The sequence below is a fragment of the Sinocyclocheilus anshuiensis genome, unplaced genomic scaffold (genome assembly GCF_001515605.1).
Source record: "Sinocyclocheilus anshuiensis isolate Anshui unplaced genomic scaffold, SAMN03320099.WGS_v1.1 scaffold561, whole genome shotgun sequence".
Lineage (NCBI taxonomy): Eukaryota > Metazoa > Chordata > Actinopteri > Cypriniformes > Cyprinidae > Sinocyclocheilus > Sinocyclocheilus anshuiensis.
In genome coordinates this window covers 6,575-13,126 of record NW_015539848.1, presented here as the reverse complement: position 1 = coordinate 13,126, position 6,552 = coordinate 6,575, and the positions used below count along the sequence as shown (strand labels likewise).

General features: G+C 37.9%; 1 pseudogene; it reads right to left on the bottom strand.

Moving 5' to 3' along the window:
• LOC107684592 (phosphoribosyl pyrophosphate synthase-associated protein 1-like) overlaps positions 1–6,348 on the bottom strand; it is an 18,682-nt pseudogene extending 12,334 nt beyond the window's left edge.
• Positions 6,349–6,552: the final 204 nt, after the last annotated feature.

Here is a 6,552-nt window from a genome sequence, read left to right as displayed (position 1 = left end):
GTCCTCTTTTGGAAGACCAAACAAAGTAGTTTCGCTTTCACAACGAATCACAAAGTGCCTTCACGACATGGCAGCAGCAACAATACTACAGCAAGAATACAAGTTACGCCTTCTTTCTTTGCGTGAACATTTGGGCAGCGTTATGCAAATCTTCCCACATCGTGACGTAGACATGTGGGGGCGTGTTAGAACGAGCCGTTTTAGGTAGGAGTGGTTAACTCTTAACTTTGATAAAGAATATCTCTTTGGATTTGAGACTTTAGTCTTTGCAACTTTACAGATCTTCATTATGCACCAAGAGCTTGTAACACTCCAAAGAGAAAGGAACAATTTAAATCGCATCATATGACCCCTTTAACACATTTCACTATGTTCCACATCCAGATTTTCCCTTGAAATCAGAAAATGTAAATAAAAAAAATTACAAAAGTCTGCAAATTCCTTATAGGCCTGCTTTTACCTATGAAAATTACAGCACATCTCCAGGAGCTGTTACCTTTTTGCAGCAGATGGGGACTTGGCAACAATTATAGCATTTCTATAATCAGGAATCTAGGCAAAATAGAAATGAGAAGAACAGAAAATTATATTAATAGTTTATGTAAAGAAGCCCTGGATCTCTTTCTGGTGCAGATCCATGGTGATTAAATGAGTCAGACCTAGTTATCATTGAAAATAGTTTTCAAGACTTTTTGACTGTTACTGTGAAAACAGAAGTAGGAACACGACAGCCATCATAAGCCATTACCTGCTTTAGCTAACATGGAAGCGAGCAGTTTGCACACTATAGATCCTCTCTTCCTCATCTTACACTGTTTACTGTAGGGGAAGTACGGGATCACGCCGATGATGTTCTTGGCACAGGAGGTCTTCAGTGCATAGGCCATGATCAGCAGCTCCATGATAGCAGTGTTGACATCTCTGACAGACACAGACAAATGGACTTTAGCTAATTGTTCTAAAGTGCTTCTGGGCCTGCTGAGAACTGCATTCTGAGACATGCAATTTAGCAAGAAGGTAAGACTTCACTTCGCACCTTTAGTGTTCCATGGGGAAAAAAGTGGTCAAAATGACATTAGGGTGTGCAAACTTTTTTTTTTTTTTAAGAGCACATTAAAAATATCACAATGTACAATAATGCACTATTCATGATTTTACATTACCAGAAAAATCACGGCAAGCATACGGTGAATAGGGTTGCAAAATTCCGGGAATTTTCAAGACTGGAAACTTTCCATGGGAATTAACAGGAATTTATGGGAATTAACGGGAATTAATGAGAATAAACTGTAAATTTGCAAAATTGCAGGAACTGGGGACTTAAATGTAGTTGAGAAGAAATCGTGCAGCATAATCTTGGTTAAAACAACCTGATTTAATGCAATTTCAGTTTAATTTCTACCCTATAACTGCTCAATCACATGCACACACACAGCACACTGCTTACTGCAGGACTATTGAGGCCACACCCCCTACATGCACTGTGCTTTCCTACATAACATGAACAGATCATTTCTTAAATCCTGCAGACAAAAGATCAAAATTTCCATCTTGGTAAGTATTCATGTAAATTACATGAATATTACAAAAAAAATGTTTAAAACTTCCTTGTGCTGTGTGTAATATACTGTGCAACTAAATTAGGCTATACCATTGTAAAAACAAATACACTGACTGAACAAACCATAGACTGGAACAAACATTTAGGTGAGATAATAATAAAACAGAAGTCTTAAAATGACCCTCCCCCACACACAATCTCTGGGGGATTCCCATCCAGTTTCTCTGAAGATACACTTGCTGCATTTGAGCCCAAAGACTACATCTAAGTTTTGATATTCTAAATATATTTGATTCAAGTTTAACTAGTAAATACCAAAACATATTTTTACAGTAGCTAGCTAGCCAGTAAATCAAGATATGAAAAATCTAAGCGAGCTAGCACTAATTCATTGACAGTTTATGAGGTATAAACTAGCTCAAAGCTGTGATGCTCTTTCTGCTAGCCAGTTTTCGGTTATCATACAGGAGTACAGCACTGGTCAAAAGTTTGGAAACATTACTATTTTAATGTTTTAAACATTGCATATCTTTTGCTCATCAAGCTTTCATTTATTTGATTACAAATACAGAACAAAACGGTAATATTGCAAAGTATTACTGGTATTACAATTTAAAATAATGGTTTTCTGTTTTAATATACTTTAAAATATAATGTTTTTCTGTGATGCAAAGCTGAATTTTCAGCATCATTACTCCAGTCTTCAGTGCCACGTGATTCTTCAGAAATCATTCTGATATGCTTATTTATAATACATTTTGGAAACAGTTGTGCCATTTCATTTTTTTTTTTCTTTTTTATTACCTGTGATTCATTTTTTCAGGATTCTTTGATGAAAAAAAAAAAAGTGTTAAAAAAAAGAATAGAGTTTATTTAAAATAGAAATCCTTTTTTAACAATACACTACCATTCAAAAGTTTGGGGTCAGTATCTTTTCTCTCTTTTTTTTTTAATAAATTAATACTTTTATTCAACAAGGATGTGTTAAATTAATAAAAAGTAATAGTAAAGACTTGTATTGTTAGAAAATATTTATATTTTGAATAAACACTGTTCACAAGTTTTCATTCATCAATAAATCCTGAAAAAAGCATCACAGATTCCCCCCAAAAATGTAATTTTTAACATTTGTATTAGTTTGCATTAGGGATGTGCCGATACGAGTACCGGTACCGAACGGTTCACGGGGCAAATTCCAAATGTGACTTTGGAGTGAGCAGGGCACGTGCGTGCCATTATGTAGTCGTTTGGAATGCACTTGGCACAGCCAGCGACGTAATTTCCTCATTATGTTCAGCTGGCATGTTCCCGTGACAACGCAGCAAGGTGTCTGTCAGCAGATGTCGCTGTTTTACTGTCATAAATGTCTTTTTACTGTTGTTAGCATAACTGTTGCAAATAAACATACATTTTATATTTTAAAAAGTTTTTAAAATATGCTATATAAGTGAAAAAAAAGTGAAAGTGATGTGACGTGGCCAAGTACGACAATCCCTGCCGGTACGAGACTCGAACCCACAACCTTTGGGTAATAGTCCGACTCTCTAACCATTAGGCCACGACTTCCCCAAAAGAAGTTTTATATATAAAAAATATTATATAAATATATAACTTTTTAAAATATAAATATACATTTTTTTTTTTTTTATGCCGGTGTCCATCAGCGACATCTGCTGATGGACACCGTGCTGCGCTGTCACGGGAACATGCCAGCTGAAGATAATGAGGAAATTACGTCGCTCGCTTTGCCAAGTGCATTCCAAACGACTACACAATGGCACACACGTGCCCTGCTCACTCCAAAGTCACCACTCCAAGAGGATAGGGATGATCACTTCCATTTGGAATTTGCCCCGTGAACCGTTCGGTACCGATACTCGTATCGGCACATCCCTAGTTTGCATGCATGTGAGCCTATGATCAAACAAAATGTTTATATTTATGTTTGTATATGATAGTTTCATAAATTTCCCCAAATTTTCAATGAATTCCCATAAATTCCTAGTAAGTTTCAAACTTGGAATATTTCCAAAATTGCCCAGACGAAGTTCCCATGGAAAGTTTCCGGGAAATTTTCCACCCCTTTTGCATTCCTAATGGTGAATATATGGCATATAAAGCTCTAAGCAACTCTATAGGTTAGATACACAGATGACACACGCAATTTGTGGGTTACGATCACACAGCTAAAATTCACAGGCACAAATAAGTTTAAACAGTCTGAAATTACACTTCAGCTTAAGCATGCAGATCTCCTGTTCTGAACTGGATTCAATACACTGCCTCTCACTGGCACTCTGACCTGGGAATGGTTTGGATGATGAAGATCGTTTGGCCTCTCACAGACTCTTTGATCTCAACCCTCGTTTCTGTCAGATAAAAGCGAAAACATCAAAATAGCACTGGCAGATCAATTATTTAGTTGACTCTAACCTGTTTGGGGCGAACCTCATGAAGAAATTGCAATATTTTACCCCAAAATAAAAATATGAAACTATATTTTGAATAATGAAATGAAGCCTATTTTTAAGACCATCATTTCATTATTAATAAGATTCTTTCTTCGTCTTCTTAATAACAATAATAACAATTCCATTCCATTATTAACCATTAAGACCATAACATTGTAATGCATTAAAAAACACACATTCCCATTATTAAAATATCTTCAAGGTGCCATAGAATGAAAACTGTATTTTCCTTGGCATAGTTGAATAATAAGAGTTCTGTACATGGAAATGACATACCGTGAGCCTCAAACACCATTGTTTCCTCCTCCTTATGTAAATCTCGTGCATGCAAAAGACCACTGAAAAATAGGCGAATCAGAAATGGAAAACTGTATTTACCTTGGCATAGTTGAATAATAACAGTTCTGTACATGGAAATGACATACCGTGAGCCTCAGACACCATTGTTTCCTCCTCCTCATGTAAAATGTCATGTAAAATTCCTCCTCTCTCGTGCATGCAAAAGACCACTGAAAAATAGGCGAATCAGAACATAACACCGACTGTGACGTTACAGTCGGTATCACTAATAGTTACGCCCCCAATATTTGCATATACCCGCCCATGTTCTATTCCAGCCGCCAACCGAATCATCAGAAGTTCTGCACGTATTGTGAAGAAACAAGCGAGGATAATAGCGAAAATGGCAGATCATGGAAATAAATGTTAATGCTCCAGGCTGTGCAGGGGATGTGATGTGCAGGGATGGGTTTGTGTCTGTATTCAGAAAGGCACGGAAAACAAATAATGGGCCACTAAAGGGGCATGGTTAGCTGCTTGCTAGCCCTTAACTAAGCCACATACCTTCTATGTAGATATCAGAGAACAATTTAAAATATTGTATCAATGCATTCTATGGCACCTTTCAGCTTTACTACATGTTATGTCCCTTGATCACATACACACACTGCCATATAATCATGTTAAGATGAAATAGTCTAGATAATTTGTATACACAGATATTTCATCTAAAATGCATTTCATCATATACAGTGAAAGAGTAAGAAAAGAAGTGTTACAGCTTGTATAAAACCACAGATACGTGTTTGTGCAGCCGGCCAATCAGAGATCTGAACCCTGGGTCTGTATTAAAGGTGTTTGCTGTTTGAACTGGTTCTGAGGACGGCACACTTGGCATTATTTGAAGATCCTGCTGCAGGCCTCTCAGTGTCATATGTTCACTGAGAGTCACAAAAGGCTATAAAGTAAAGGCTGTGTAGAAAGCCTTATATGGAGATGGTTTGGGCACACGGCCGCTCATTTCCAATCCTCGAAATTCATTAATATTAGAACGAGGTTAAAGGGGTCATATGATGTTGCTAAAAAGAACATTATTTTGTTATCTCTTTGGATTTGAGACTTTAGTCTTTGCAACTTTACAGATCTTCTTTATGCACCAAGAGCTTGTAACACTCCAAAGAGAAAGGAACAATTGAAATCGCATCATATGACCCCTTTAAGAGCAAATTCATGTGCGTACGCACGCGTTGTGAGTTACGGGGAACATTTTTTGTGTGTACAAACACAAAAAAATGCAATTATTAGTGAATGAGACCCGTTGAGTTTTGTGAGGCATTGAACATTATTGTTACGAACTGTGCTGACTTTGAGACCTTTGAAAGTTACAAATCAGGAAATCAAATTGCTGTAATGAGACATCTATTTAGGTCCATGTCAAAACGCGACAGGGTGTCAAGGGTCACACTGCCAACAACAGAGTATCTGTGTAAATAAAGCGTATTGATCACCTCTGTTTGACTCCTGGTAAACAACAGACTTCCCCAGCTCAACTCCAAGACGCCTGTGCAAACACAAGCAGACAATCAACACAGGTATGCGAAACCTTTCCTATCATGAGTCACTTTGAAGCAGAGCTGCAGAGCCCAATATCATCACTGCACATTCACACAACATCAAGATCAGCGTCTGAAATCAAGGTCTTTGTGAAATATTGGGCCGCTGGTCACAGTGACAGGAGACTTACTCGGTAATCTTCTTGGAGAGTTCAGTGCACGCCGGCGTGGAGTTGGCAGAGAAAACGCGGTAACCACTTTTCGCCACGTTCATGATCAGCTAACGTTACCTGACGGCCAACGGCAAATCTGAGACGTTTACAGGTCTAGCGCTACAAAGCCGCTGTCTTATCTAGGAATGCGAATGATATAATAGCTGCTGAAGAAGTACAACTGCTGCTCTGCAGGTTTACTGCGGTTTCCAAACAACCAGCCGATTTCTTCTGCGCGAGGTCTGCTGCTGATGACTCACTACAGCCGCCTGCTGGCCGGAGGATAACTGCATCCCGCAGATTCAACCACTGCTAATAATGTCTTCTTCTTCGGTTTTATGGCGGGTAGCAACAATGTTAAGGTGCATTATCGCCACCTACTGTATTGGAGTGTGAACCAGCGTTTACCCTTTCATAATAAGAGGACAAAAAAATAACTAAATAAAATTAAAAAAAATTCCTTCTTTACCTCAAGA